This window comes from Etheostoma spectabile, chromosome 14 (genome assembly GCF_008692095.1).
Source record: "Etheostoma spectabile isolate EspeVRDwgs_2016 chromosome 14, UIUC_Espe_1.0, whole genome shotgun sequence".
NCBI lineage: Eukaryota > Metazoa > Chordata > Actinopteri > Perciformes > Percidae > Etheostoma > Etheostoma spectabile.
In genome coordinates, this window is record NC_045746.1 from 23,058,962 (window position 1) to 23,066,034 (window position 7,073).

At 39.8% G+C, this 7,073-nt stretch overlaps 1 protein-coding gene and 1 non-coding gene across 2 annotated transcripts in view; both read right to left on the minus strand.

Annotated features, from left to right (window-relative positions):
- txnipa (thioredoxin interacting protein a) overlaps nucleotides 1–7,073 on the minus strand; it is a 21,356-nt gene that overhangs the window by 12,700 nt on the left and 1,583 nt on the right. The window lies entirely within an intron of this gene.
- On the minus strand, nucleotides 933–1,003 carry LOC116702224 (small nucleolar RNA Z40). Its single transcript, XR_004335100.1, has one exon. It is a non-coding gene; the product is annotated as a small nucleolar RNA Z40 (small nucleolar RNA).

Genomic DNA, 7,073 nt, shown 5'->3' on the forward strand with positions numbered 1-7,073 from the left:
GCACTAGCTCACTAATAGCCTAGCTCTTCTGGCGGATTTGTATCCTAGCATCACATTGTCCGCAACAGCCACCAGTTTTAAATCTGGAGGTGGTGATAATGGAAAAAGGTTTTATCAATGCATGATCTCTGTACTTACAAGGTGCTCATCCGTGCAGATGAGGGCAGTGAGGAGACCTGCAGGAGGCAGAACAACGGTGACAATGTGTTCCAGAAGCACCCATTCAGTATCAGTGCAGCATGTTGTTCAGAGAGGCATCTTTCACTCACACTTCAGAGGCAGTTGAACATTAGCCAATACTCATGACAGTCAAAGGTAGATTTATTCAGTATTACAACTTACCCATCTTGCTGAGGTCTTCAGCACCTGCAACAGACAGGACTGTTAAAATTCACTGCCATCAAATGTAATGACTTTATATTATAAAAAAAAAGTAATTGCTGTCGAGTTCTCATTAGTAACACTGCTGCAGTCCACAGCATGGGGTGCAGAGAATGAATTGCTCTATGCACTGTAGAGCGCTATGGCCCACAGACAGGACCAGAGCCATCACTGTGCCAACAGGGACACGTACTGAATCTCCCACTTCTGCCTTCTGATCCCAATATTCCAGCTCCAAATGTACATGTGAACATACCAGCTGATGAACCAACTGGCTGCAGATACCATACAGTGCTGTCATAATGCACTAGTCCACTAACTAGCCTAGCTCTTCTGGCGGATTTGCTTATCCTAGCATCACATTGTCCGCAACAGCCACCAGTTTTAAATCTGGAGGTGGTGATAATGGAAAAAGGTTTTATCAATGCATGATCTCTGTACTTACAAGGTGCTCCATCCGTGCAGATGAGGGCAGTGAGGAGACCTGCAGGAGGCAGAACAACGGTGACAATGTGTTCCAGAAGCACCCCCATTCAGTTATCAGTGCAGCATGTTGTTCAGAGAGGCATCTTTCACTCACACTTCAGAGCAGTTGAACATTTAGCCAATCATCATGACAGTCAAAGGTAGATTTATTCAGTATTACAACTTACCCATCTTGCCTGAGGTCTTCAGCACCTGCAACAGACAGGACTGTTAAAATTCACTGCCATCAAATGTAATTGACTTTATATTATAAAAAAAAAGTAATTGCTGTCAGTTCTCATTAGTAACACTGCTGCAGTCCACAGCAGTGGGTTGCAAGAGAATGAATTGCTCTATGCACTGTAAGAGCGCTATGGCCCACATGACAGGACCAGAGCTCATACTGTGCCAACAGGGACCGTACTGAACTCTCCACTTCATGTTACATGTATCCATTGTTAGGGTTCAGTTTACACCATTTGTAGTCTGGCATTGCCAGACCTTCCTCCACAGCAAGGTCTGGCTAGTCCATACAGCATTCCGGGATGGGAGAAAAACTGCATCTTATTGGCCAATCACAACAGTTAATGGCGGCGCCAAGCTCCGCTGCACATTTTCACATAAAGTAAATAGGAAGCATCACCTTACTCCACCGGTATATCAAACACACATCACTGACAGTGTCTTCACCTATAAAAGTAACATGTCTCCCGCTGCCATGCACTGGGAGCCAATGTCAACTTTAACTAAGACTGGAGTGCATGGACACCTGATTCATGCTAGTCTGTCCGAGGTCTGCCTAAAGAAAGTTTTCCTTGCCACTGTTGGACCAAATGCTTCTTTGTAGGAAATTGTTGGTCTATCTACTACTCTGTAAAGTGTCTTGAGAACTTCTGTTGTGACTCAACACTATTTTTCTTAATTTCGTTAACCTGTTTAGAGCACAAATACTTACATCATGTCATGGAGGGAAGCACAAACTGCAGGATACTTTTCTCCGCAACTCATTCAATGAGATCACATTTCCTACAAAAAAAAAAAAAAAAAAAAAAAAAGAAACAAGGGAGTTAGTTTAAATGTGGGAACTTCCCCTCTTAAAACGCACAGTAACCCTAGTTATATACTATACATTTCCATGCATTCCAGTAAATGGTGGGTCAATGTGCCAGGCCTCATTGTCACCGTTCAGCAACCGACAGTGCAGAGGTGAAAGCAAAACCTGAAATCCTTTAGCCACTGTTGTACTGGATCAGCCCACTGCACAGGACAGGCCCACTGACACTGCTGCACAGTGGCGTAGGACAACAGGACTGGTGCAAATTGATGCAGATATCTGGACTGATGAACATGTACTCCCCCCCAAAAAAAAAAAAAAAACAACCAACATATTTCATCTATCTAGATATGATGCGTTCAGTATCTTGCTGAATGAAAGACAGTGACACGCGGCAGACGGGCCTGGAATTGAACTTCCAACCTTGGTTATTGGGCAACCATTCTACCTCCGAGCGGAGCCACACCATTGTTACGTCATTTGAAATCCCGATAAAATCTACAAGGATCGTTTAAGACCTTGTCAATCCCCTATGTATTAATCATTGCTTGTTTCGTTTGAATCAAAAACAATTACTTGCGTTTCCTTCAATTAATGACCTGCAACTACCGACTTCATTTGAATATACACTTCAGTCTGCATATGTATTTTTACATTCTTAAGGAAGCAGTTAGCTATTTTAGTCTCATGCTAGCTAGCAGTTAGCTTTTGTTAGGCTAACGCTGGACAACGTGGTGCCGAAAATGAGGACGTCAAGTTTCAAAAAGTAAAAAAAAAAAAGGCTCACATTGACATAACGCTATTTAGCCACAGGAGTCCTGTGGACTATATGTGTGCCGCGTATGGTCACTTAATTATTTAATAACTACTATTTACCTCCATGTTGTTCAGCTAGGACACCGAACATAAACATGACTCCAACCGACAGAGAGCGCGCTGAAAAGGCCCTCGCGACGTGCCGCAAACGCTTTTATAGGATGAGCTACGTCAGTTAAAACCACTTTACGACAGCCACTTTTTTTTTCTTTTTTCCTTCTTTATTTAAACAACATTCAAAGACAGGCAGAACAACATAAAGAACATACACAAACATGCATATTGCCAGGGGGATCACAAATAAACCAAAAATAAAGCCGCTTATGAAAATATTATAGTGGTTACATAGATTAATGGTTTTAATAGCTTTCTCATTATAGAATATTGAATTGATAAAATGTTTGGGTTTTATTGTGAATATTAAAAGTGATGGTTTGTGGTTGGCTAATATGTGAAATTTAGCAAATAACATTATCATATAATGCCGTAGCCTAGTATTTATTTGTTTTGATGGAAGCGTAAAAAATAAGACAAAGAATAGCGTACACTTTCATATGACAAAGAAAATTCAGATTCAATAGCCTATGTCGATAGCCTACATAAATGTACTGGCTGTGCCACTTTAATAAAGGAGCAGTCCACATTAATTCAATACAATTCAATTTTATTTATAGTATCAATTCATAACAAGCGTTATCTCAAGAAACTTTACTGATAGAGTAGGTCTAGACCACACTCCAGAATTTACAAGGACCCCACATCCTGGGGGAAAAAGAACATAAGGACTCCGGGGAATGACTCCCCAGAGCTAGGTTAGTAACAAGCATTTCTGGTTATGGATGCACATAAATGAAAAGATAAAGGAGCAAGGAGCTCAGTGTGTCAAAGGAAGTCCCCCAGCTGTCTAAAACTATTACAGCATAACTAAGAGATTAGTTAATGTTTTTTTTTTTATAAGAAACATTTAATTTGAAAGCCAACTCTTTTTTTTTGCACAGCAGTGTAGATAATGAGGCTTACATCAGAACAATATTTCATTTTCTCTGCTGTCTATTATTTTATTTTTATTCAGGCTGTAGTTGACCACTTAGTCCAAAGTTTAATGAAAACATTTTTCTCAGAAGGTTATCCTCTCCACAGCGTACATCCACTCCTGTATTGTGGGGACTTCAGGAAGCATCCAACCTTTTGTGAGGGATTTTTTACCAGCGGATGTCAAAATACCAAACAACATCAGACTGTCTCGCATGGAAATCAGCATTTCCTAAAAACAACGTAGAGAACTGCAGGGGTAAATCACTGTTTTGTGATGCCCGGTCTCATAAGGTCTTACACCTGGACATTCCCAAAATGTATGCCAGTGGTTCTCTTCCTGAAATCCATGCTGTTTCCAACATTTTGTATCTCCCCCGTCAACATGTAACATCTGTTTCAGTCTTATAAAAAATGGAATAAGAAATTTCCACTGAAATGTACATACATCGAGCCAGACCTCGTGTGATGTACTGAGATTACCCTTTTTCCCATTTGTCTTTAATGTATTCTCTGGAGTTTTTTGTCAGAAGGCTGTTAAAGAGTTTGGATACAAGGCCCTCATTTGAATTTCTCTGGTAGGGACCAATAAATATCTTCAGCACAGGATCGTTAAAGTCTTTACCATTTTTAATATTATTCCCGTTATGGTTACTTATCTGCAGGTATCTATAAAAATCTGATTTTTCAAGGCTATGTTCTTTCCTCGGGCTCTCAAAGTCTTTTAGTTGTCCCTTATCTGTAAGAGACTAAATTGTTGTTATTCCTTTTGCTATTCAAGATTTAAATCTATAATCCATTTCATTAGGATGGAAACCAGGAACATAGGCACACCAATGAATTATTTGCAGTTTGCGGCTCAGTCTATAAATCCCTTTCAGCATAATCCAGATTTTTTCTTATTCAATTCAGAGAGTTGTTTAGGGGGAATTTCTACAGGAATTGGTTGGAAAACATAGAGATGCCTTGGAAGGATTTTTATCTATACAGAGTCAATTCTATGATTGAGGCCAAAGAGATAGAATTCCATCTGTGTATGTCATCTTTAAGTTTTGTTGAAAGAGCGCCATAATTCACCTCTGCCAGTGTAGAGATCTTTTTCATTTTGGCAAGTATACTTAATATTTCAATGAGTCTTGAGGTGATAAATTGCAGGCCCATAGAAGGCTTGGCATTAGCTCAAGTCAAAAAGCTTATACCACTCGGGTGGAAAGCCATCTGGGCCAGGCGACTTATTCACTTTGAGCCTGGAGATGGAGCTATTTACCTCTTAGTCATGGTAGCTGATATTATTTGGTTGTGTTCCTCTGATGGACCAGTGAAGTTGAGAGAATTAAGGAATTCCAATTCGTTGCTCATCTGTTAAACAAGATTGTGTGTACAGGGTCCCTTATTTTATACATCGTGTTGTTTTTGTTGCTTCCTTGCCAAAAGTTGATTTTGAGCCAGACTAGTAATTTTCTGTTTAGCAATTATTATTATTTTTTTTTATTTTTTTTATAATCTGATTTTTTGTTATCAGATTTATAATGTTTGACTAATTAATGGTAATTGTTTTTCTTTCTTTTCCTGAGCACAAAATGATATTACTTAACCCCTATGACAATTCCTGTGGCCCCAATCCTCAAATCAAATATTCTTTCTATAAAAAGCACATTCCCTTCCAGCATAATAAGCATAGATACTGCATAATGTTATGACAGAATCATCAATATCTCCCAAAACACAGATATATATCTCCCTTCCTTGTCTGAAACCTCTCAGTTTTCCGATGCTACACCTCTCCACTGGCCTGAATTGTAAGATGAATAATAGACCGAGGAAAATGCCATTCGCTTTAGTTTCTCATGTCCTGATGGGGTAAGATGGGTCTCTTGCAAAAGCAACCTGTGCATTTTCCTTTTCCATTGTTGACAATATTTTACTTCTTTTAGCTGGATTTAAAATACCATTCACATACAATGAAATAATTAAGGAGTTGCTTATTCAGGGTCTCTGCTTAACATTGAATTATATTCTAAAAGTGTTTCTCCCAAAGAAAAACTCTATAGAACGGAAAAATGTGGCGTTGGGTAAGTTTGTATAGGCGGAAGAGTCATCCACCCTGTTTAATGTTTCTTTCTTTTTACTTCTGTATAGTATAGCAGAGTTCTTAAAGCGCCCACATTATGAACGCTTTCACACAAGTTAATATAGGTTTATGAGTTCCAGAAAACATGTTTCTGAAGTAGTTGTGGAAATAGCTTGTAGGAAAAGACTCTTACCTGCCTTCATTACCCTCTGTGTCAGCCCCTTTCAGACTGGGCTGTTTTCTGCTGCTCATCATATATGTATGAGCTGCTGCTCATTTACCCACGCCCCACTCATTTACTGCTACTGTAGGTACTTTGTGTATCTGTGTAGTGGTGTAGTTTCTTCATCATGGTCTTAACTGACAACTGTTGACCATTTAACACACTAACACCTACCTTTACTGTGTGAGTGGGGGTTTATCAGTGGTATTGTCATTCTGACTTTTCTTATGTTGGTTGTAGCTTGTGTGTCTACAGTTCTATTTAACCTTTCTCACCTGCAGTTTACAGCGTGTCATCGTGCCTGTGGTAGCTCATTGCTGGTAGCATTTGCCTTATCTCAGACTCCATTCCACATGTGACAAAAATGGTTTATGTTAATGTAACATGTAACAACTCCTTTATTTCTTTTTAGATTGGCCACCACGTAAACACCTCGTAGTTCATAGCCTGACGTAAACAAGAATTTAAAAAAAGTCCCCAGATTACATGTTAACCACTTAATGACAATGTTGCCTATGCGTAGTACACAGACGTCGCTACACGGTTTTGGATCAGTGACAAGTCTTAAACACCTTTATTAAAAAAAGACTCTTTGTGTACTACTAAATAGTGTAGAATACATGTCGAGCACTTGTGAACTACAAAAAAATCTAGCCTTAAAGTCGAGATTAACGCAATAGGACATATCTGACCATTCATTTTTTGACATTTTAGGGGAAGCTGAGCTTCCCTTGCAGCCTTAAAGAAATCCCCACGGTTTGCGACCCCTGCCCTGTGTTGCCTCCCGAGACCGGCTTCGTCACAGTGCACTCAGGAGGCACAAAGCTGGCGGATCAAGCAGATACCTACAATTTGAGACCAAATGCAATGTAGCCTAATTAACCTGTCAACCTCTTATCTCCACTGATCACTTTGCAGCCTTCTGTGTCAGATACATAGACTAGATACTAGACCATAGACTGCCTGTACCATAGACTGTAATATACAGTCTATGGTACAGGCAGGCTTGGTCAACCTGTCTCCCCACGTCT